This window comes from Pelophylax lessonae, assembly GCF_965119305.1.
Source record: "Pelophylax lessonae genome assembly, chromosome: 2".
Classification (NCBI taxonomy): domain Eukaryota; kingdom Metazoa; phylum Chordata; class Amphibia; order Anura; family Ranidae; genus Pelophylax; species Pelophylax lessonae.
In genome coordinates, this window is record NC_138769.1 from 605,142,846 (window position 1) to 605,168,324 (window position 25,479).

The window sequence follows — 25,479 nt, forward strand, 5'->3', positions numbered from 1 at the left end:
ACCCTGTACTTTGTGCCTAGCACTCTCTTGAACTTTGCACTATGTGCATAACATACTCCAGAGCCCTGCACTCTGTATGTTGCACTCTCCTAAACCCTGGACTCCATGCATAATGCACTCTGTACGTACTCTGTACTCTGTACCTAGTGCTCTTCTGAACCCTGCACTCTGTACGTAATGCACTCCAGAACCCTGCAACCTGTGCATAATTAACTGGATATCACTGGGGTCTATCCTTTCCGTTTGGAATTATTATTTTTCAAGAAGACAGCTATGGGACTTTTTCTTTTTGTTGTTTTCACTATATACTTTTTTTTACCTTTATTCACATACAGATCACTGATTTGCTTTGGTGATACCTATTGTGCTACTGTGGATCCACATAAATGAGATTATTTTATATACTTGTATTTCACCTATTTTGTTAAATACTAATAAATCAGCTTCAGGCAGATTACAGGCAGTGCTGATCACTTGCCCCCTGCCTGCCTTTGTTGGACAGAGCTTCCAAGTACATTTCTTAAAATGCTTATTAAGGAGGAGCAGCGTGGCGTACTGCAATGTCCTGCTTCTAGCTTCCGGCCACATCGGAAAGTAGTGATGACAGACACTAGTCCCAGTATTATGCCTCCACCCCTTCCTATGCTCTGTGCATAATGCACTCCTGAACCCTGTCCATAACGCACTCTAGAACCCTTCACTCTTAATCTAGTGCTCTCCTGAATCCTACAATCTGTACGTAACTTACTCCAGAACCTTGTACCTTGTGCATATCGCATTCCAGAACCCTGCACTGTGTGCATAGTGCACTCCAAAACCCTGCACCCTGTCCATAACACAGTCCAGAACCCTGCACTGTACCCTAGCACTCTCCTGAACCCTATGATCTGTATGTAATGCTCTCCAGAACACATAAAGCATTCCAGAACCTTGCACTCTGTGTGTAAAGCACTCCAAAACCCTGCACCTTTTTATTCTTTTTTTTCTTTTAACGATTGTGCTGGGGTTTGTATGTATCCATGAGACTCTTGCTTGTGGAACAATAATCAAAGCCTATTTTATCGTTACAAGGAAGCCCAGGTTTTGTTTAACCCCTTGAGCTCCTCCCACTGTCAAGAGGTTGGCCACACCCAGTTTTGCCACCATGCGCTATGCGCACCACAGGTCACTTCCTTCCTCAAGTGTCCCTCATTCTGAGGTTCAAAAGTTGGGAGGTATGCTTTTTTATTGATAAAGTGTGAGAACAGGTGCGCTGCTGGGATGGCTACTATCCACACCTATAAATGAACTGCAGCACTCACCAACACAAGTACTCAAGAGCTTGCAAAGAGAAATATTTTTACAATTTTTTTTATTGCTTTCAGAGTGCGGGGGATTTCCTTTGTAATTATGGATTTATTTATATTATTATTATTAATAATAATTTTTTGCAGCATCAATTTGAGCAGAGCTTTACAAAAAAAGGGGGAACTTCCAGCTAAAATCAAATTCAATAAAAAAGCAATATAAAAGCAAAGGGTAGTGCGCTATTCAGATGTGTGATGAAGCTAAAATAATAATATGATAAACCAAGAAGTGTAATAGATAAAAAACAATATGATAAACCTTCAATATATATACAGTGGGTATGGAAAGTATTCAGACCCCCTTAAATTTTTCACTCTTTGTTATATTGCAGCCATTTGCTAAAATCATTTAAGTTCATTCTTCTTCCTCATGAATGTACACACAGCTCCCCATATTGACGGAAAAACACAGAATTGTTGACATTGTTGCAGATTTATTAAAAAAGAAAAATTGAAATATCACATGGTCCTAAGTATTCAGACCCTTTGCTGTGACACTCATATATTTAACTCAGGTGCTTTCCATTTCTTCTGATCATCCTTGAGATGGTTCTACACCTTCATTTGAGTCCAGCTGTGCTTGATTATACTGATTGGACTTGATTAGGAAAGCCACACACCTGTCTATATAAGACCTTACAGATCACAATGCATGTCAGAGCAAATGAGAATCATGAGGTCAAAGGAACTGCCTGAAGAGCTCAGAGACAGAATTGTGGCAAGGCACAGATCTGGCCAAGGTTACAAAAAGATTTCTGCTTCACTTAAGGTTCCTAAGAGCACAGTGGCCTCCATAATCCTCAAATGGAAGACGTTTGGGACGACCAGAACCCTTCCTAGAGCTGGCCGTCCGGCCAAACTGAGCTATCGGGGGAGAAGAGCCTTGGTGAGAGAGGTAAAGAAGAACCCAAAGATCACTGTGGCTGAGCTCCAGAGATGCAGTCAGGAGATGGGAGAAAGTTGTAGAAAGTCAACCATCACTGCAGCCCTCCACCAGTCGGGGCTTTATGGCAGAGTGGCCCGATGGAAGCCTCTCCTCAGTGTAAGACACATGAAAGCCTGCATGGAGTTTGCTAAAAAACACCTGAAGGACTCCAAGATGGTAAGAAATAAGATTCTCTTGTCTGATGAGACCAAAATAGAACTTTTTGGCCTTAATTCTAAGCGGTATGTGTGGAGAAAACCAGGCACTGCTCATCACCTGTCCAATACAGTCCCAACAGTGAAGCATGGTGGTGGCAGCTTCATGCTGTGGGGGTGTTTTTCAGCTGCAGGGACAGGACGACTGGTTGCAATCAAGGGAAAGATGAATGCGGCCAAGTACAGGGATATCCTGAACAAAAACCTTCTCCAGAGTGCTCTGGACCTCAGACTGGGCCGAAGATTTACCTTCCAACAAGACAATGACCCTAAGCACACAGCTAAAATAACGAAGGAGTGGCTTCACAACAACCCCGTGACTGTTCTTGAATGGCCCAGCCAGAGCCCTGACTTAAACCCAATTGAGCATCTCTGGAGAGACCTAAAAATGGCTGTCCACCAACGTTTACCATCCAACCTGACAGAACTGGCGAGGATCTGCAAGGAGGAATGGCAGAGGATCCCCAAATCCAGGTGTGAAAGACTTGTTGCATCTTTCCCAAAAAGACTCCTGGCTGTATTAGATCAAAAGGGGGCTTCTACTAAATACTGAGCAAAGGGTCTGAATACTTAGGACCATGTGATATTTCAGTTTTTCTTTTTTAATAAATCTGCAACAATGTCAACAATTCTGTGTTTTTCTGTCAGTATGGGGTGCTATGTGTACATTCATGAGGAAGAAGAATGAACCTAAATGATTTTAGCAAATGGCTGCAATATAACAAAGAGTGAAAAATTTAAGGGGGTCTGAATACTTACCATACCCACTGTATATATATATAAACAACAAGCAAGTAAAAAATTAAATGCTGAATAAATATAAAGCACAAATATACAAAAAGAAATCTTCCCAATTGCAGTGAATTTCTAATTGTGCAAACGATGCCAAAAAGTGCAAAAAAAAACGAGTTGAAAAATGTAAGTCCAAAGATAAAATATATATATATATATAATATCAAAAGTCCAAAGGGAAAGTTCAAGAAAAAAGACTGTAAAAAGTGTTGAAGATACAACAGCTTTCAGCTTAGCAGATTAACCGCAGTTCATAAATAGGTCACTAGATGTAGCTAATGCTCAGTGATATGCTATGCATTTCTATGATGTGTTCTAATTTCCTGTACACTGTACTGAACTTGTTGGTTATCTCTTCCTGTCTGTTGTTCTTATTACAATGAAGTGACATCTTTGATTTCTGTGTTATGTTCCAATAAAGAAGCCAGTTCCTGTTTACTCCACAATTTCTGATCTGAATGGACTCCGCTGCACCCAGTGATCACACTCTGCAACAGGTTATGGGCCCAGGATCCGGATAAAGATCGACATAAGGAAGGTTTCCAGTGACATCTCCTATAGACAAGTAAGACTGTTTATATATAAAGGAGGGAAAAATGGCCGGTGTTCCGTGAAAAATCCATACCCGTGAGAAAACCATACCCTCGTCACTTCCGGTTCCGCTACGGAGGGTATGGATTTCTCACGGTAGTTAAACTTGCGGCGCTTACATTAAAACAGCTCCTCTGCAACATAAATCATCTCCGATCTTCGCCCTGTCACTGCCCTCATCTCCGGTAATAAATATAAAAGCGGATCACGGAGCCGCGATCGCCGTCATTTACATCTCATACACCCGCCGCCGCTTTTATATTTATTACCGGAGATGAGGGCAGTGACAGGGCGAAGAGCGGAGATGATTTACGTTTCAGATGAGCTGTTTTAATGTAAGCGCCGCAAGTTTTACATTAGACACAGTGCCGTGAGAATTTCATGCCCACCGAGCATGCGCACTTGTCAAATTCTTTAATGTTCAATCACGTATCCGGGGCTCTGAGCATGCGCACTGCTGCGCTGCTCAGCTGTTTCAGCCCGGAAGTGACGAGGGTATGGTTTCTCCACGGGGTATGGTTTTTTAACGTTACACCGGAAACTCAGAACTTAAACTCTCAGTGGCCAAGCTGAACAATGACAATTATCAGCTATGGAAGTTTAAAGTGGAAATGCTATTATCTAGAGATGACTTGTGGGAGGTTACCACTACACAGAGGCCACAGGACAATAATCTGGACTGGGACAAGAAAAACAGACAGGCACGGGCCACCATAAGCTTACTAGTGGAGGATGATCAGCTCATACATATACGCCATGAGGACACAGCGAAAGGCATGTGGGATGTTCTGAATAGACTGCATGAAAGATCCAGTTTAAACAGCAAGCTGTTTCTACTGCGGAAACTTTACAAAATGAGACTTAGCAGAGAACAGGACATGCAGGAGCACATAAACGCAATGCTGGAAGTGATTGCGCAACTCAGATCAATCAGGGAGAATATAACAGACAGCCACGCAGCAGCCATGTTGTTATGCAGTTTGCCCGATATATATACTGCACTGATCAATGCACTGGAGACACGTCCTGAGACAGATCTGATGCTATCATTTGTAAAAACCAGGCTCATAGATGAGTATCAGAGAAGAAAGGAATTAGTGCATGATTCCACAGAAACCGACACCAGAACCGCTCTTAAAGCTACAGACGCAAGGTTACACAGGAAAGAGACCAGAGTGTGTTTCAGATGTCACAAACAGGGACACATAAAGAAAGACTGTACGATATGGAAAGCAGAGCAAATAAGACAGCGTCCCTCTTATGCTAAACAAAAGGTCAAAGCCACAATCAATGATCCATGGGAAGGAAACTGGAATGCCACATTTAAAGTGACAGGCAGCAATAAATGTCAAGGCTGGTGCATCGATTCAGGGGCAACCAGTCACATGACAAGTGATAGAAGTTTTTTCACAGAACTTGATCTGAACAACAAAGAAACTATTTATCTTGCAGATGGAAGCAAAATACATGCAGAAGGATATGGGCATGGAACCCTTGTATGCTCTGATAATGGGGGACACAATCTAGCCATACCAGTGAAAGATGTGCTTTATGTTCCTAATCTAGAAGGAGGACTCTTATCTGTGAAGCGTCTAACAGCCAGAGGACTCACTGTAAAATTCCAAGGTGATAAGTGTTCAATCCTATTCGGCAAACAGACAGTAGCAAGTGCCAAGCTGGATGATCATCTATATCACCTCGACATAGTGAAGGAAAAGGTGAGACTATGTACACACAAGCACAATGACTGTATACATATATGGCACAGACGTCTAGGTCACAGACACCCAGAATGCATACAGGAACTACAGAGGAGGAATCTGACAAGGGATCTAACAATATCCCCTTGTCCAGTTACTGTTAAGTGTGAATGTTGCATTAAATCCAAAGCTACAAGAGCAACACTTCCCTAAGTAAGTCAGAAGAGACCACTTGACTTAGTTCACAGTGACGTGTGTGGTCCCCTAAACCCACCTACACCTGGTGGCAAAAGGTACATAGTGACTTTCATAGACGACTATTCAAGATACACAGTCACTTACCTAATACAACACAAGAGTGACGTTTTTGACAAATTACAAGACTATATAATAAAGACCAGTAACAAGTTTCAGAGGAAGCCTCTCATACTTCGGAGTGACAATGGAGGTGAATTCACAGGATATAAGATACAAGAGTACATCAAAAGACAGTCCCATATACACCAGAACAAAATGGAGTAGCTGAAAGAAAGAACAGAACTCTGACTGAAATGATCAGATGTATGCTGACAGACTCTGGACTACCACAAAAATACTGGGGTGAAGCAGCTATGACAGCTACATATTTGCAGAACAGACTTCTTTCCAGAACAATAGAGAAAACTCCATATGAACTTTAGCACAATGAGAAGCCAAATGTAAAACACCTAAGAGTTTTTGGATGCAAAGCATTCATCTACATAACTGAAGAAAAACGCACCAAACTCCAAAACAGAGCATTTGAAGGTATTTTCGTTGGATACAGTGACAATGTCAAAGGTTACAGAATCCTTAATCCCAAAACAGACAAGGTTACCGTTAGCAACAGCATAACTTTTGTTGAAGATTTCAGAGACAATGTAATGATAACAGTAGAAGCAAGAATAGAAGGGAAAACTGACATTGACCAGCCTATCTCTGTAACTTCTGAACAAACAGTTGAAGTGAGTGCAGACTCTACCAGTACTGAAGAGCAGACACAAGAAGGCTCAGACACAAAACCGAGACGTTCAACAAGAGAAAACAAGGGTAAACCACCTGTACGTCTCTCATACAAAGCAAATACTGCCAGTATCAACGAACCTGCAACCTGGGAAGAAATATCTCAGCTTTCAGAACAAGAAGCAAGTAAATGGATAAAGGCTGCTGATGAAGAGATAAAATCCATGCATGACAATAAAACATGGACACTTACAGGACTACCACCCGGAAGGAAGCCATAGGCTGTAAATGGACTTTTAAAGTTAAATACAAAGAAGATGGGTTTACTAGACTAAGCCTTAGCTGTTGAGAAGGGGTGTTGAAGATACAACAGCTTTCAGCTTAGCAGATTAAGCAAGTTCATAAATAGGACACTAGAGGTCGCTAATGCTCAGTGATATGCTATGCATTTTCTATGATGTGTTGTAATATCCTGTACACTGTACTGAACTTGTTGGTTATCTCTTCCTGTCTGTTGTTCTTATTACAATGAGGTGACATCTTTGATTTCTGTGTTATGTTCAAATAAAGAAGCCAGTTCCTGTTTACTCCACAATGTCTGATCTGAATGGACTCCGCTGCACCCAGTGATCACACTCTGCAACAAAAAGAACATCCAATCATCGATTGGATAATCTGGTGCTCTCACCTCTAACAATTAGAGTCAATGCTTGTGACAAACTGTGATAAAATTCCTCTCTGTGGGGAGACTTCTCCTCTCAACATATTCTCCCCAGATATAAAATAAAAAATAAACAGCATATAGTGTAATATTGTCAAGAAAAGTAAATTATCTTAATGATAAGTGACATAGAAGATTCATCAATCAGTGCAATGCATATGAACCAACATGCTGTGACATGTGCAATTATGCAAGTGAAGTGATATCAGGTGGAAAAAAAACAATACACCTCTGTAAAAAAAACACTGTGCAAGTGTCCCACAAAACAAAAAACAAAAAATGGGTGAATTATCTTCCACCAAAGTGTGTGGCTAAAATGTGCGCTCACCTTCAGTATAAAAAGACAAAGCCTTTAAATATCCTAGATATCTCCTTGGACTGTCTTCATAAAGCAATCCGCTCAATGTATATAAGAAATAAGAAAGGTTCAAATTAAAGTATCAATTAAAGACTTTATTTCCTTAAAAACACTTCTCACTTACATCTAGGTAAGGGTTAACTTTCTGGTGCATTGTTCCCCTGACAGGTCAGTAGGTAAATTGCAGTTCAAGTTTCCAATAACAGCCAGTACTCTCACCACAGCTACTACTCACAAGATGCAGCCGATGCTTCTGATTTTTCCCCTCGCCGGAGATACAGCTTGTGGGTGATGACAGACTGTGTGTAGGAATGCTTCACGTCACTAGCTCCTCCTACGCGTTACGTCACAGCGTCGGACACAAGATGCAGCCGACGCTTTTGATCTCTCCCCTCACCGGAGAGACAGCTTGTGGGTGATGACAGGCTGTGTGTAGGAATGCTTCGCATCACTGCACAGTGTTTTTTTACAGAGGTATATTGTTTTTTTCACCTGATATCACTTCACTTGCATAATTGCACATGTCACAGCCTGTTGATTCATAGGCACTGCACTGACTGATGAACCTTCTATGTCACTTATCATAAAGATAATTTACTTTTCTTGACAATATTACACTATATGCTTTTCATTTTTTATTTATATATCTGGGGAAAATACATAGAGAGGAGAAGTCTCCCCACAGAGAGGAATGTTATCACAGTTTGTCACAGGTGTACTCTAATTGTTAGAGGTGAAAGCACCAGATTATTCAGTCGATGAGTGAATGAACTTTTCACAGACTTTTTTCTTAAACTTTCTTTTTTGGACTTTCAATATTATATATACATTTTTTTATCTTTTGGACTTACATTTTTCAATTCGTTTTTTGCACTTTTTGGCATCATTTTGCACGTTTAGAAATTCACTGCAATTGGGAAGATTTCTTTTATATATTTGTGCTTCATATTTATTCAGCATTTGATTTTTACTTGCTTTTTATATATATATATATATATATATATATATATATATTGAAGGTTTATCATATTGTTTTTTATCTATTACACTTCTTGGTTTATCATATCATTTTAGCTTCATCACACATCTGAATAGACCCTTTGCTTTTATATTGCTTTTTTATTGAATTATATTTTAGCTGGAGGTTCCACTTATTTTGTAAAGATCTGATCAAACTGATGCTGCATAAAATAATTATTATTAATAATAATAATAATAATAATAAATCCATAATTACAATGGAAATCCCTCGCCCTCTAAAAAAAAAATAAAAAAAAATCGTGAACCAATAATACAACAAATGCCACTACTTAAAATAGTAAATAAAATGGCAAAATACAAGCATATAAAATAATCTCATATACAGTATGAGGATCCACAGTAGTGCAATGGTATCACCAAATCAAATCAGTGATCTGTATGTGAATAATGGTAAAAAAAATTATATAGTGAAAAAAACAAAAAGAAAAAAAATTCTCATAACTGCCCTCTTGAAAAATAATAATTCCAAAAGGAAAGGATAGACCCCAGTGATATCCAGTTAAGATAGATCACCTAAAAACTCCACCACCACTGTGTGTCATTTATGGCCCACTCCCATCAGACAATCTGAAGCCGGCAAAAGGGGTGTGGTGACGCCACGTCTGGCACCGCCCAATGCGTTTCATCATAGGCTGACGTCGTCCAGGGCGCGGTTGCCAGACCTGACCTCCACCCCTATTTATCCCCCATTGTATGCGCAAGTGGAATGTGGGCAACCGGCAACTGCCAGTAAGGGCGGAAGTGCCGCATCGCATGTACAGAGGAAAGGGCGGATATGATGTTTAAACACCACATTTACCCGTAGATGATCCCGGAGTAGGGCAAAAAACTAATATTGAAAAAACTGAATGCCAGATTAACATACAGTACATCCAAGTGCAGCCACTATAAGAAGAATATATGGGAATTACATCAAAGGTTCTCCACCATGAAAAATAGGAATTGACATAATAGCCAAACCACTATGCTTCAATAAACCAAGAGAAAACTCCACCTAGTGGCCAAAAAGTATATCAACAAGATATAATATATAAAAAGAATTGTGTAAAGAATATGGTGCGCTAAATTCAACTAAACATATTCCAATAAAAATTCCAAAAATGAATAGGGTGCAAAAAATTGTAATCATAAAGTCCAACAGTCCAAAGAATAAATTCTTTCAATCGGTGATATGATGATGTGAAAACAGGTGTGAAGTTCAAAATAATATTATCAAGTTGATAGTGGTGAAATCCCTCCACCTGGTGAATTTCCTCCTTACCCGGCGGACGATAGAGAAGTGCAATATATAATAACCAAGATATACTCTTCATGTGACCACACCACACGACCGTGCTCTTCACCACTGGTGCAAGAACCGAAATAGCCTCTTACCAGAACAATATATTAAACACACTCTGGAACAACCCTTGTGCCGATATTGTGCTCCCTTCCCTTCAAACCGGGCATAGCAGGCTCTCCAAGGTATGTCCTCACCAGAAGCATTTCAATGTCCTCCACATCAGAGACATGCAATGAATAATGGCTGATAGTGCATTACCTTTAACAAACCTTTTATTAAAACAAATAGTGCACTTACATGACAGAAGTAAAATCACGCTTGGAAATTACATGGAGCAGAGAGGAGATTCTGGAATACTCCGCAACCAAAAACCCCTATTAGCTCCAAAAGGAAAAGGGATACGATGTGCAAGCATTGGATGAAGAGATTAATACGATTAGCTCCACAAAACAAGAAGCGTTAATTGAACACACAAAAAAAGTAAACACTGATGGTAGACCACCCAAATTTGAATACGTGCTCACCACCAAATTTTCTAGTACTGTAATTATAAATGGTTGAATCACCTTTTCAGAAAATACTGGGGTGTACTGCAGGAAGACAGAATTCTTGGGCCGGTACTACCTAAGCAACCTAAAATTATTTTTAGGAAAGCGACTAATATCAAGGATTTGGTAGCCCGAAACCCTATAGAGAAACCAACCATGACAGGAATTTTTCCAGATATGAAGGGCTTTTACCCATGCAAAACATGTAGAATATAAAGAGGCCAATACTATCAGGACAAACAAATTTTTTTCTACCGTAACTGGGAAGGAATACCCCATTAAAGAGTTTATCTCTTGTCACACCAAAGGTGTTGTATACCTCCTACAATGTGAATGCAATCTACAGTATGTAGGAAAAACCATACGTATGGCATGTATACGTATAGGAGAGCATTTAACAAAAATCCACAAAGGTTTTCCAGGGCATAGCGTGTCCCAACATTACGCACAGTGCCACCACAAAAATTCAAAAAACCTCAAAATTATTGCAATAGAGAAACATGTTCCCCATTGGATGGGAAATGACCTTAAAAGGTCTATTTCCAGAAGGGAAACTTTCTGGATTTATGAATTGAAATGTTCCAGACCTTAGGGCCACAACATAGAATGGGACATCAACTCACATATTAATAATAGCTAATACCCGCACATATTTCTTAATTATTTTAAAATGCATGTATTTTATAGAAAATGGATAAGTTTTGTTTTTAATTTCCATAAATTAAATTTATTGACCCTTATATGGATTAGGGATGATCGAACTTTTGAAAAGTTCGGTTCGACCAGAACACCCGAACTTCACGAAAGTTCGGTTCGGATTTCAGAACCCCATTGAAATCAATGGGACCCGAACTTCTGTAATCAAAAAAACACCATTTTTAAGCCCTAAAACCCAATAAATGCCCCTAAAAAGTGCCTAGGGTTCTGGGTCATGCCCCAGGGACTATTAATCACACAAAAAAAAGTTCTTAAAAATTGTCGTTTTTGATAGATAGCCAATTATTGAAAAAATTAAAAAAAAAAAAAAAAGAGAGATTTCTTTGGATTTAGTGTCTGGGGGGTCTAAAAGGTGTACCTGTGAAGTTTCAGCTCTGTAGCATGTCCAGAACCAGAATTACAGCATACCAAACCTTCAAAAATGACTTTTTTGCTTAACCGCACCTTTCTTTTGCTCCTAATCAACGGCTCAGCCAATGTGTATGATGGGGACATAATGCAGTGCACTGGGAACAAGATTAGAGGTTTTTTTGGAAAAAGGTACTGTCTCTTTAAATGTGCATATAATTAACGGGTGTATTTCCACAATGGGGCTTTTATTACCAAATGTTTCAAGAAGTCCAAAGATGTATGTAATTGCACTTTATTTCATGTAAAATGGTGTTTGGTGCACTTTAACTTGAAATCTCACAAGAAACAGACATATATGCACGGATACATTGAGGGTTAGGGGTAGGGGCCACAATGTAGTGCAGAGTGAACAAGATTAGAGATGTTTTGGATGAATACTGTTGTCTCTTGACTTTGAATAGAAGTAAAGGATGCTTAAAAATTGGGCATTTGGTGGTGCGGACGATGCCTTGACACAATATCCCTATGAAAGTGCTGGTAATGAAAGCAATAATTGCCTTTGTAAGGAAAAAAATTACAATGATATGCATCTGTGTGACAGGTGCGCAAAAATTGTTGTTTGGGTGTTGGCGGAGCCATACCACTGTAAGCCCAAAGAGCTGGTGTTGAAGAAGGCGTAAAAATTATGAAGGTGTGCACCTGTGGAACAGGTGCGCAAACATGGTAGTTTTGGTGTTGGCGGAGCCTCCCCACCATAACCCCAAAGAGCTGGCTTTGAAGGAGGCCCAAAAATTGTAAAGGTGTGCACCTGTGGAACAGGTGCGCAAACATTGTAGTTTTTGTTTTAGCATAGCCTCCCCACCTTAACCCCAAAGAGCTGGTGTTGAAGGAGGCCCAAAAATTGTAAAGGTGTGCACCTGTGGAACAGGTGCGCAAACATTGTCGTTTTTGTTTTAGCATAGCCTCCCCACCTTAACCCCAAAGAGCTGGTGTTGAAGGAGGCCCAAAAATTGTAAAGGTGTGCACCTGTGGAACAGGTGCGCAAACATTGTCGTTTTTGTTTTAGCATAGCCTCCCCACCTTAACCCCAAAGAGCTGGTGTTGAAGGAGGCCCAAAAATTGTAAAGGTGTGCACCTGTGGAACAGGTGCGCAAACATTGTCGTTTTTGTTTTAGCATAGCCTCCCCACCTTAACCCCAAAGAGCTGGTGTTGAAGGAGGCCCAAAAATTGTAAAGGTGTGCACCTGTGGAACAGGTGCGCAAACATTGTCGTTTTTGTTTTAGCATAGCCTCCCCACCTTAACCCCAAAGAGCTGGTGTTGAAGGAGGCCCAAAAATTGTAAAGGTGTGCACCTGTGGAACAGGTGCGCAAACATTGTCGTTTTTGTTTTAGTATAGCCTCCCCACCTTAACCCCAAAGAGCTGGTGTTGAAGGAGGCCCAAAAATTGTAAAGGTGTGCACCTGTGGAACAGGTGCGCAAACATTGTCGTTTTTGTTTTAGCATAGCCTCCCCACCTTAACCCCAAAGAGCTGGTGTTGAAGGAGGCCCAAAAATTGTAAAGGTGTGCACCTGTGGAACAGGTGCGCAAACATTGTCGTTTTTGTTTTAGTATAGCCTCCCCACCTTAACCCCAAAGAGCTGGTGTTGAAGGAGGCCCAAAAATTGTAAAGGTGTGCACCTGTGGAACAGGTGCGCAAACATTGTCGTTTTTGTTTTAGCATAGCCTCCCCACCTTAACCCCAAAGAGCTGGTGTTGAAGGAGGCCCAAAAATTGTAAAGGTGTGCACCTGTGGAACAGGTGCGCAAACATTGTCGTTTTTGTTTTAGCATAGCCTCCCCACCTTAACCCCAAAGAGCTGGTGTTGAAGGAGGCCCAAAAATTGTAAAGGTGTGCACCTGTGGAACAGGTGCGCAAACATTGTCGTTTTTGTCATAACCAAAATGAGGTTCTGTGAACGTAAAGAGAATGAGAGGAGGGTTTGAGGGTGGCACCATGGTCCAGGCTTAAACTGAGGCTCAACTGCCACATCACAACGATAGCCTAGTCTACAAGGTCTGCATCAGGTGCATCAAAGCTTGATATCCACGACTGATTCATCTTAATGAATGTCAAACGGTCGACTGAGTCGGTGGAGAGTCTAGTTCGATGGTCTGTGACGAATCCTCCTGCTGCGCTGAATGCCCGTTCCGATAGGACACTGGAAGTAGGGCAGGCCAACAACTCCATGGCATACTGGGCCAGTTCTGGCCAGTGGTCTAATCTTAAGACCCAGTATGCCAGTGGATCGGATTCGTCACATGAAAAGCCCTCTGTGTCACTTTGTGCCCTCACGTAATCGTCCACCATGTGATGCAGACGGTGTCGATGCGATGTGGCAGCTGAGAGGCCTGGGCGGTGAGGACTAAAAAAAGACCGAAAGGCATCCGTCAACCGCACGCCTTCTCCAACGCTCCTCTCGTGACCACCAGTAGAATCCATGGTAGGTTGTCCCCGCCCCTGCACCCTACGGGAGTCGGGGAACATGTTCACCAGATTCCTCTTGAGACTGTCCTCAAGGGATTTGATCCTGTGGACTCTATGGGTGGATGGGAAAAGCTCCGAGACTTTACACTTGTACCGGGGGTCAAGTAGGGTGGCCAACCAATAGTGGTTAGTCTCTTTAATGGCCTTGATTCTGGGGTCCTTTCGCAGGCTCTGGAGCATGATGTTTCCCATGCGTCGCAAATTAGCGAAGGCCTGAGAAGCTGACTCCTCGGGGTCACTCATAACGACATTATCTTCAACGGGCTCCTCCTCCTCCCAGCCACGTACTACTCCAAAGTGTCCCGAGGGAGTCAAACTAGGCCTTGCAGATTGCCGCATGTCTTCCTCCTCCTCCTCCTCAAACCCTGCAAAAGTTCCCGCAGAATCGTCCTCCTCCTCCTCTTCCACCCCTGGATCCTGCTCGGGCCTCTGGGAGCTAGGCATAATGGGGTCAGGATTCTCAGGATAAAGGGGGCCTTGAGAGGCAAGGAAGTCCTCCTCTTCCTCCTGCTGCTCTGCCTCCAGTGCCCTGTCCATAATGCCACGCAGAGTGTGCTCCAACAAAAACAGTACCGGTAGGGTGTCACTGATGCATGCGCTGTCCCGGCTGACCATCCTTGTGGCCTCCTCAAATGGCGAGAGGACAGCGCATGCATCCTTAATCAAAAGCCACTGCCGTGGTGAAAAGAAGCCCAGGCGCGCAGAGCCAGTGCTGGTGCCGTACTCGCATAGGTATTCATTGAGGGCCCTCTGCTGCGTGTACAGGCGCTGCAGCATAGCCAAGGTGGAGTTCCAGCGGGTGGGCATGTCACAGATGAGGCGGTGTACCGGCAGGTGAAACTCGCGCTGCACTTCGGCCAAACGTGCAGTGGCACTGTACGACCGCCTGAAGTGACTGCACACCCTTCTTGCCATCCTTAGCACATCCTGCATTCCCGGGTACGAGTTCAAAAACCGCTGTACCACGAGATTCAGGACATGCGCCAGGCATGGCACATGGGTTAACTTTCCCTGACGAAGGGCGGCCAGGAGGTTTGACCCATTATCAGTAACCATCATCCCTGGCTGCAGCTGGCGTGGTGTCAACCACCTCTGGGCCTGTGCCTGCAGAGCCCCAAGAATCTGAGGGGCAGTGTGCTGCCTGTCCCCTAGACACACAAGCTGCAGCACTGCGTGACACCTTTTGGCCTGAGACATAGAATAGCCCTTTGAACGTTTACGTGGTATCTCATCATATTCAAAGGACCATTCTGCAGAGGAGGGCATGGAGGAGGTAGAGGAGGAGGAGCAGGAGGGGGTAGAAGTGATCGATCTACCCGGATCAGCGACACCACCAGCTGTTTGCAGACGTGGGGGCAACACTGGCTGCAGCACCGAGCCCTGGCTACAATCCCTTCCACTGGCAAGCAGTGTCACCCAGTGAGCAGTGACAGAAATGTACCGTCCCTGCCCATGTTTGCTTGACCAAGTGTCAGCCGTCAAGTGTATCTTACGGCTGACTGACTTGGCCAGGGACGACACTACATTGCCTTCCACATGTTGGTATAGGGATGGCAGGGCCTTACAGGAAAAGTAATGCCGACTTGGCACCTGCCACTGTGGAACTGCACATTTTGCGAAGTCACGGAAGGGAGCAGACTCTACCAGGTTAAATGGTAATAGTTGCAGAGCCAGTAGTTTAGCCAAACTACTGTTTAGACGCTGGGCATGTGGGTGGCGGGGAGTATACATTTTTTTTCGTTCCAGCATGTGTGGAATCGAAATTTGGCGTCTAGATGATACAGCTGGTGGTGTGCTGGAGGTAGATGCGACACTGCCTGCTATATCATCATCCCTGCCAGTGGAGGCTGCCAACAGGTGACGAGTGACTATAGCAGGGCCAGGAACAGACTGATGTGCAGGTGGAGCAGATGGAGCATGAGGAGGAGCGCGAGGAGAACTAGGAGGCCGACTGACCAATCTTTGGCCCTTTTGTGGGTTCTTTAAATGCTCCTGCCAACGGGCCGAGTGGTGGGTTGTCAAATGCCTGTTTAGGCAGCTTGTACCCAGGTGGTTGACATTTTTGCCACGTTTTATACCCTTCTTACAAATCTTGCAGATCGCAACTGTTTTATCTGCATGGGATGTCTCAAAAAAGGCCCAGCAAGATGAGGTGTGTATAGTGGCCCGGGAGACAACAGGTGCGGCCTTAGATGGAGTAGGCCGTCTGCTCTCCCCTCTTGCTTGCTCTGCCTCCTCTTCAACCTCAGACCCAACATCTGACTCCATCAAAGACTGAGCATCAGGCCTGGCCTGGGAGACAACAGGTGCGGCCTTAGATGGAGCGGGCCGTCTGCTCTCCCCTCTTGTTTGCTCTGCCTCCTCCTCAACCTCAGACCCAACATCTGATTCTATCAAAGACTGAGCATCAGGCCTGGCCTGGGAGACAACAGGTGCGGCCTTAGATGGAGCGGGCCGTCTGCTCTCCCCTCTTGTTTGCTCTGCCTCCTCCTCAAACTCAGACCCAACATCAGACTCCATAAAGGACTGAGCATCAGGCTGGAGTAGATGGCCGACACTGTGGTCAAACAGCTCAGCTGACTCCTCTGCCATGTCTGAAATTGGGTCTAAGGGAGGACATGAGGTGGACATGGACTCATCTGTATTTGTTCTGACAACTGCAGAAGACTGACCACTTTTCTCTGCCTGGGTCACTGTAGTTGCAGATGATGCCGATGATGAGGGTTTGTTCATATAGTCCACCACCTCCTGTACATACTGTGGACGTATAGCTTGGCCACTGCCGGAGAACAATCCAAATGGTGGCCTGGCTGAGGACTGACCACCACGTCCACCCCTGCCTCTAGACACCCTAGAAGCTGTGCCCCTTTCCGCAGCAGGGCCACGTATGCCTTTTCTTGGTCTACCAGGCATATTTCTCAATGATGCGTTGGCAACTGTGTGCGGTGAAAAACGCACACTGCTATGCGACCCACAGTTGTCGCTGGATACAGCACAGCAGTTGCGGTTCACGCACAGTAGCAAAGCCTTTTGCACAGTGGACCTAACGCTTTGAACAACAGGCGTTAAGTTGTCACTGATGCGTTGGCAACTGTGTGCGGTGAAAAACGCACACTGCTATGCGACCCACAGTTGTCGCTGGATATAGCACAGCAGTTGCGGTTCACGCACAGTAGCAAAGCCTTTTGCACAGTGGACCTAACGCTTTGAACAACAGGCGTTAGGTTGTCACTGATGCGTTGGCAACTGTGTGCGGTGAAAAACGCACACTGCTATGCGACCCACAGTTGTCGCTGGATACAGCACAGCAGTTGCGTGTCACGCACAGTTGCAAAGGCTTTTGTACAGTGCACCTAACGCTTTGAACAACAGGCGTTAAGTTGTCACTGATGCGTTGGCAACTGTGTGCGGTGAAAAACGCACACTGCTATGCGACCCACAGTTGTCGCTGGATACAGCACAGCAGTTGCGGTTCACGCACAGTAGCAAAGCCTTTTGCACAGTGGACCTAACGCTTTGAACAACAGGCGTTAAGTTGTCACTGTATTTTGCTGCCTAGCAAGCACGTATACCTGCTGTGATAGAGCAGCACTGTGCCACGTGCTCACTAAACAGAACCCTCACACTTTCCCTACAGAAACTAAATTTTCAAATCTAACTAATGTAGTACAAAGTTCCCTAACTACACCAGATATCCCTTTCCACTAAATAGAAAGCTCCATACAGCAGAAGACTGACACTGTCCCTTAAGTTTTTTTTTTTTTTTTTTTGTAACTCTAAGAACCAGCACAATCGCTGTATCTAACTACACTGGCTGTAAGCTAAATACAATTCTGCTATATGGAGCTTTAGAACCACTCGATATGTAGGAAATGTAGTGTAGCAAGCAGGAGTCAGACAGAACTGCTTCAACTCTCTTCAACAGGCTCTGGATAACTGTGCTAGGGGTTAGGCGGGGCCATCTTATATAGTGTGGGGCGTATTCACTCCTGATTGGCCTCTGGTCCCCGTAGTCACTCCAATCACGTTCCTAGGAGACTCCTGCCCCCTCATTGGCTTTTGCAGACGTTTCTGGGCCAATCACGGGCTTTTAAAGCCCAGTTCCTGTCCCAGTGCATTTTGGGCGGTTCTGGTGGCCGAATACCGAACTTTTGCCGCAAAAAGTTCGGTATTCGGCCGAATATCGAACATCCAATGTTCGGGTCGAACCGATGGTCGACCCGAACCGTTCGATCATCCCTAATATGGATTACAATTCATGATACTCATGCAAATTTGATAAAATTAATGTATAAACACTATATCCTATATGTGCTTCTTGTGGTACCAATATAGGATATTAGGAAATGGCTACTTCCGGTGCCACTAAGGATCAATAAGAAATTTTAAACATTTATATTCTAATCACATCCAACAATGAGAAATACGACCTTTGAATCTCATATTTAATTTAAAAAGGTTTTTATTTAATACCTTAATATATATACATTTTTAATGACCATGTTCGGTGTTGTCATGGGTTAAATAATTATTATTCCATTTTTAGTCTAATAATAAGGAAAAATCTATTATTCCAATTCCCATGTATTAAAGTTTGTTTTTATATAACTATTTTATAAAAATCCGAACTAATTTGCACATCTTTGTGAAGGATCCATTAGCGGCTTCCGAGGCTTTTCCTTGCAGACACCGGAAGTGTAGTAGTTTCCCTTCGGTATGAAAGGGCGGAAGTAATGGCACGCAAACACCTCCTATCTCTGTAGAAGTCCTATTGGAGGAAACGCATCAGCAAGGAAGCGTGCCATCACTACGTCACTCGAGTACTCCAGAATCTCCTCTCTGCTCCATGTAATTTCCAAGCGTGATTTTACTTCTGTAATGTAAGTGCACTATTTGTTTTAATAAAAGGTTTGTTAAAGGTAATGCACTATCAGCCATTATTCATTGCATGTCTCTGACATGGAGGACATTTAAATGCTTCTTGTGAGGACATACCTTGGAGAGCCTGCTACGCCCGGTTTGAAGGGAAGGGAGCAGAATATCGGCACAAGGGTTGTTCCAGAGTGTGTTTAATATATTGTTCTGGTAAGAGGCTATTTCGGTTCTTGCACCAGTGGTGAAGAGCACGGTCGTGTGGTGTGGTCACATGAAGAGTATATCTTGGTTATTATATATTGCACTTCTCTATCGTCTGCCGGGTAAGGAGGAAATTCACCAGGTGGAGGGATTTCACCACTATCAACTTGATAATATTATTTTGAACTTCACACCTGTTTTCACATCATCATATCACCGATTGAAAGAATTTATATGCATTTTATATGGCCACTGAATGCACTAAGTGAATGCACTTTATTTGTTGTCATTTTGCACTGCATAAGGATATATTTGCACCTATTTTTTGCACTAACTGTTGCCATTTGATGCACCTTACATGGACACTTGCAATATTATTTATTAATGTATTTCATATGGTATTGCTTTCAGGATTATTCACTGATGCACTTTCAGTAGAGTTTCTACATATTATTACAGTATTTGCTAGTTGTGTTTGTACTATACTTACCTATCACGCACATAATATCTAGCCTACTAAACTTCTTGCCCCACCACCTGGAGAGGTGTCAGGGGTGATAATTATTTCATATCATACCATCTGTACACTGAGGTATTGCACTGCTAGTAATTGTGCATTACATCTTTTTCAATATACACCACTGTGGGTTGTAGCAGCAGCAGTCCAATTTTTTCATTTATTTATTCAAATGTTTTTGTCGCGAGTGTTTTTTTCACATCATTCTCATATCTGCATTCTGGATGTAGTAGTAAAGCAGACCCCTTTGGACAGCAGCATTGTCAATCTCGGAAGAGGATGGTGTTAGCCTTGCAGATTTAGATGGACTTGACTAACAAATTTAAGCTGAACTCCAGCTAATACTGTATAAGCAGTTACAGTACATAAAAAGCTTCTTTTCCTTTTGGGATAAAGGTCTTATATAAAATGAATAAAAGCTGACCATTGTAAGCACCACTGTCAGTAGTAAATGGTTTGTCTCAATCCTCTAACTTTTACTTTGTCTGGATAGCTCATTCTGTTAAAGTAAGCTGAAAAATAACAGACTTCCAGGATGCAGCATCACTCTGCCAGGGAAGGCAGTGGGCAGTGGCAGCTGGCCGGAACTACAATTGACCAACACAACGAGCGGTATGGAACTATGTGCATGCACCCCAAAAATGAAGAAAAAGTTCAACCTCTGATCTCACCTTCTGGATCCCTCCTCTACTGACCTGATTTATACAACCCCCATAAGCAAGTAGGAGCAGGGATTTCGTTTAGAAAGCCCTATTTTATTTTGCAGAAATGAACTGTAAAGCTGCCCGGGCACCCCTGTTGAGCTGATGGAGGCAGGCCTGGTACAACAAAACCAGTTAGACTGCCTTATCAGCAGCCCCGTAGACAGTAAAGAGAAAGGGAGAAAGAGCTGTCCCCTCTGGTACCCCAGTATTGCTGATGCTGACCACCCTATCCCACACACAGTCTTGCAAACGCACATACTGTTAAGTGTCTGTGCAAAAAGGTTAATCTATAAGGCCGCATCTGGGGTGCCATTTATTCTGACGTTTTGCTGTGATTTGGAATCACGGGCAAAACTGTGGCGATTCTGCCCATTATTTCTAATCCCCCAACTGTGAACAGGGCCTTAGCATTCTCCCTGCATTTGCCTACTAAGCCAGGACTAGCTCCACCTAAAGATAAGGAGAGTCCAGGTCAAAGGATAGGTTCATCATTTGTAACATGTTACACCTGTATATAGGTCATAACATGTAACATGTCACTGTGCTTCAGTCCCCACACTCCCCAATCCCCCTGATCCCCTCCCCACACCTGCTGACAATTCTACAAGGCATTCTTTCACAGTGTGCTGTGAATGAATGAGCTACAAGTCCCATCTTCCACCTTCTGGCAGACGGCTTGTAGTCCTCAATGAACTGCGAGGGTGCTGATGAGCACTCTCGTAGTTCATGGATTCTTCATGTAGCTCAGTAACTGTTTGCCTGTATGGAAGGTGGGGGCAGACAGTTATGCTGAGTGTCTGCAGGAGCTTGACATTGCACCCATGATCCACTGATTGTGGGTGCAATGCTTTAGTGGCTGCAGTAAAAAAATAATAAATGCACATTTTACCCTCAAAAGCATTAGCATTTATTTTTATTTTTTTTACAAAAGGTGAATTTATCCTTTAAAGTTGATAGCAGGTGTGTGACGGTACTCACCATCACTGGGAGTGAAAGACAGATACTTAGTGGACACTAAGTATGAGAAAATGGTTTGGATAACTTCAAATGGGAGAGTAATATGTATCACCAATATCTCTCATGAAATATGAAGATTTTTTTTTTATTTATTAATTTTCAAGAATACAAATCACACCATAAAATATTTTCATCCACTTATAATTTCCCCCCATTGACCTTCCCCTCCCCCCTTCCCTCCCCCACCCTTTCTCTAATTGTCTTCCTCCTTCTCCCCTCTCCATTTATTATATTCCCTTGTTTTCTTAAACTCATTCTAATCCTCCCAGATGTTGACCCATTCCTCCGTCTCGTCTTAGAAATATGAGGATTTAATCCCACTTTACACTGTGAGACCTATAGCCTGTTGCCATGAAGTCTGTGACTCCTAAATAATCAAAGCAATGCTCAGATGTGTATTCCATGTACTTCAATGTAGGGGACAGACAGACTGTCACTGGCAGGCTCCCCCCTATTGTCTGTCTATTGAGGTGTGTTGTGTATTGTGTTAAGTCTGTCTGTTTCATTGTTAAATGTTAATGATCTCACATGGTTTCTGTCCAGATGGCTAGATAATTAGTTCAGGTTAATTCTATTTTTGTATACAATTTCATCTGCATATGTTAATGTAATCAGGCAACCCCTGACCTGTGTGTGGTAATCTGATCAGGAGGGAGTCCATGCTGTATATAAATTCTGTGCGACTGTTCAATAAACAGGAGATTCCAGTACAAGCTAAGTTGTCGGCTAGATTTGTATGGGATGGCTGGGAAAATCTGATATCTGTTCAGGACTGGGAGGAAGCCATATAATGACGGAAGTCCACAAGTACAGTGTGGGTTGAGGTTCCGTTACAAGGTGATTAAAAATAAAAAAGTTGTCAATCCAATGCTGCCAGGACCACACCAATTCTACTGTTTTATGCCTCCTGTCTTCTTCAATAACTGCTCCAAGTGCCAATCTTTTAAGGGAGCCCTTCCTGCTCCATGTACTTGCTGGTTCATAGCAAAACAAAGCCATACACTGTCAGTGTTAACTGTAATATTAAAAGCCAGATACTGGCTTCAGCTTAGTCCCCTCCCATTGGGCACGCCCATCTGATGCATTTCACCCAGCTTGGGTTTAATCATGGAGGTGGTGAATCAGAGGGGCATGGCCAATGAAAGGGGACTGAGCTGAAGCCAGTATTTGGCTTATATTATAATGGTTAACACTGAAAGTGTGCAGCTTCATTTTGCTATGAACCAGTCTGTACATACACTACATGTATTTCATTTTGTATGCTTTGTCCAATGCAGCCAACCTCCTTAACAGCATGCTTATTTGTATTCACATTCCTAAGACCCTGATAAGAAACGAGTCCACTTATGTGCTGCTTCAGTTATTCTTCTTAATGTAATACCAATGTAAGCATGTTTATACCAATGAGAAACTAGACCACTTATGTACTGCTTGAGGTATTCCCCTTAAAGTGGTTGTAAACTTCAGACATGAAATATGAATAAAGCATATTCCTCTATAGCAGTGGTTCTCAACCAGGGTTTCTCCAGAGGTTGCTAGGGGTTCCTTGAGCAATGAGCAATTTCTGCCTCTCAGATAAGTTCCCCTGACACCATTGATCTTTTTAGCTATTATTTAAGTATTTAAGGTAATTCTTCCCAATGTCCACAAGGGTAAGGAACATTCATCCCACTGACCATCACACTAATGTATCATGAGTTGTAAATATAGTCATTTTTAGCAGGGGTTCCCTGAGATCTGAAAATTATTTCAAAGTTTCCTGTTTTGAAAAGGTTGTTGAAAAGGTTGATAAAGGCTGCTCTATAGTATGTACTTGTCTCAATTAAGAGCAATAAGTGTCATTTCTGTCTGCTGCTTTGTTCCTCTGCTATCAGCATGAATGGCTTCTGACAAGTTTTCCTGACACCAAGAAAAAAAAAAGTGACAGGGGAGGGATCTCTAGCTGACTGACAACCTCAACTCTGTTCCTGTGTGCTGTAAGAAGGGTGTGTGGGTGTCTTCCCTCCAATCAGCTGTCAGAGTTCTCCACCCTGAGCTCTGCAGAGTGGGATTTCAGCTCTCCGCCCACTTTATTTTCTGAACTCTCAGACAAGCTTATAAATTCTGAACTTTGAATGGATGTAGAGAAGAGAGATCTGCAGATACAGGTAAAATGTATGTAGGAGGATTTGTTTCATCTCTATGTATAATCACCTTAGGTCAGTCACTTTACTGGGTATATGGAAAGGTTTACAACCACTTAAGCAGAGCCGGCCCTACCATGGGTCCCGGTGGGACCACGGGTCCCAGGCGGCACTTAGAGAGGGGCGGCTCCCGGCCACCTCTTCTCTTCTAAGCCTATCGCAAAAAAAAAAAAGGTTCGCGGCTGGCCCGACATGCACACTGCGCATGCGCTGCCACCGCCGCTCGGCAAAGCCCGTAAATGTTCGGCTATTTCCGGGAATGGCCGAACATGTATTAGCTTCCCGAGCGGCGGCGGCGCATGCGCAGTGTGCATGTCAGGCCGGCCGCGGACGTGTTGACGTGTGGCGCCGGGCGGCACCATTTTTAAATTCTAAAGCGCCCTTTAGGAACAGGTAAGTGAGACTGCACACTACCTGTCATTATGCGGGGCTGCAGGCATACTACAGAAGATGCAGTGCTGCGGGCATGGTACATGCCCACAGCACTGCATCTCCTGTAGTATGCCCACAGCCCTGCATTCTCATGCACCATATCCGTCTCCTGTACCATGCCCACACAGCCCTGCATTCTCATACCCCATGCCCACACAGCCCTGCATTCTCATACACCATGCCCACAGCCCCGCATTCTCCCGTACCATGCCTGCAGCCCCGCATTCTCCCGTACTATGCCCGCAGCCCCGCATTCTCCCGTACCATGCATGCAGCCTTGCATTCTCCTGTACCATGCCCGCAGCCCCGCATTCTCCTGTACCATGCCCGCAGCCCCACATTCTCCTGTACCATGCCTGCAGCCCCGCATTCTTCTGTACCATGCCCGCAGCACTGCATTCTCCTGTACCATGCCCGCAGCCCTGCATTCTCCTGTACCATGCCCGCAGCCCCGCATTCTCCTGTACCATGCCGCAGCCCCGCATTCTCCTGTACAATGCCTGCAGCCCCGCATTCTCCTGTACCATGCCCGCAGCCCCGCATTCTCCTGTACCATGCCCGCAGCCCCGCATTCTCCTGTACCATGCCTGCAGCCCCGCATTCTTCTGTACCATGCCCGCAGCACTGCATTCTCCTGTACCATGCCCGCAGCCCTGCATTCTCCTGTACTATGCCCGCAGCCCCGCATTCTCCTGTACCATTCCCGCAGCCCCGCATTCTCCTGTACCATGCCCGCAGCCCCGCATTCTCCTGTACCATGCCTGCAGCCCCGCATTCTTCTGTACCATGCTCGCAGCACTGCATTCTCCTGTACCATGCCCACAGCCCTGCATTCTCCTGTACCATGCCCGCAGCCCTGCATTCTCCTGTACCATGCCCGCAGCCCCGCATTCTCCTGTACCATGCCGCAGCCCCGCATTCTCCTATACAATGCCCGCAGCCCTGCATTCTCCTGTACCATGCCCGCAGCCCCGCATTCTCCTGTACCATGCCCGCAGCCCTGCATTCTCCTGTACCATGCCTGCAGCCCCGCATTCTTCTGTACCATGCCCGCAGCACTGCATTCTCCTGTACCATGCCCGCAGCCCTGCATTCTCCTGTACCATGCCTGCAGCACTGCATTCTCCTGTACCATGCCCGCAGCCCTGCAGGGCACTGTGGCACTATAGACAGTAGAAAGCCTGGTGCGCTCATCTGCCCAGTGTCTACTGCTCTGTCCTGCTCCTGCTGTCACTCCGTACACACTCACATTCCTCTGACTGCTTTCATAGTCCTATAGAATGTGGGGGCATCTTGGAGGGCGTGATTTTTTATTTTTTTTTTTTGGGGGGGGGGGGGCAGCATTTCATTCTCTGACCCAGGCAGCACAATGTCTTGGGCCAGCCCTGCACTTAAGCATGCTTATAAAAAGTCTCAAATGCACCAAATAAACAGAACCATTATTGGGAAAGATGCT

General features: G+C 44.0%; 1 pseudogene across 1 annotated transcript in view; it reads right to left on the reverse strand.

The window, feature by feature from the left end:
- The window catches only part of LOC309545699 (sterol O-acyltransferase 2-like), a 254,589-nt pseudogene that overhangs the window by 212,242 nt on the left and 16,868 nt on the right, over window positions 1–25,479 (reverse strand). The window lies entirely within an intron of this gene.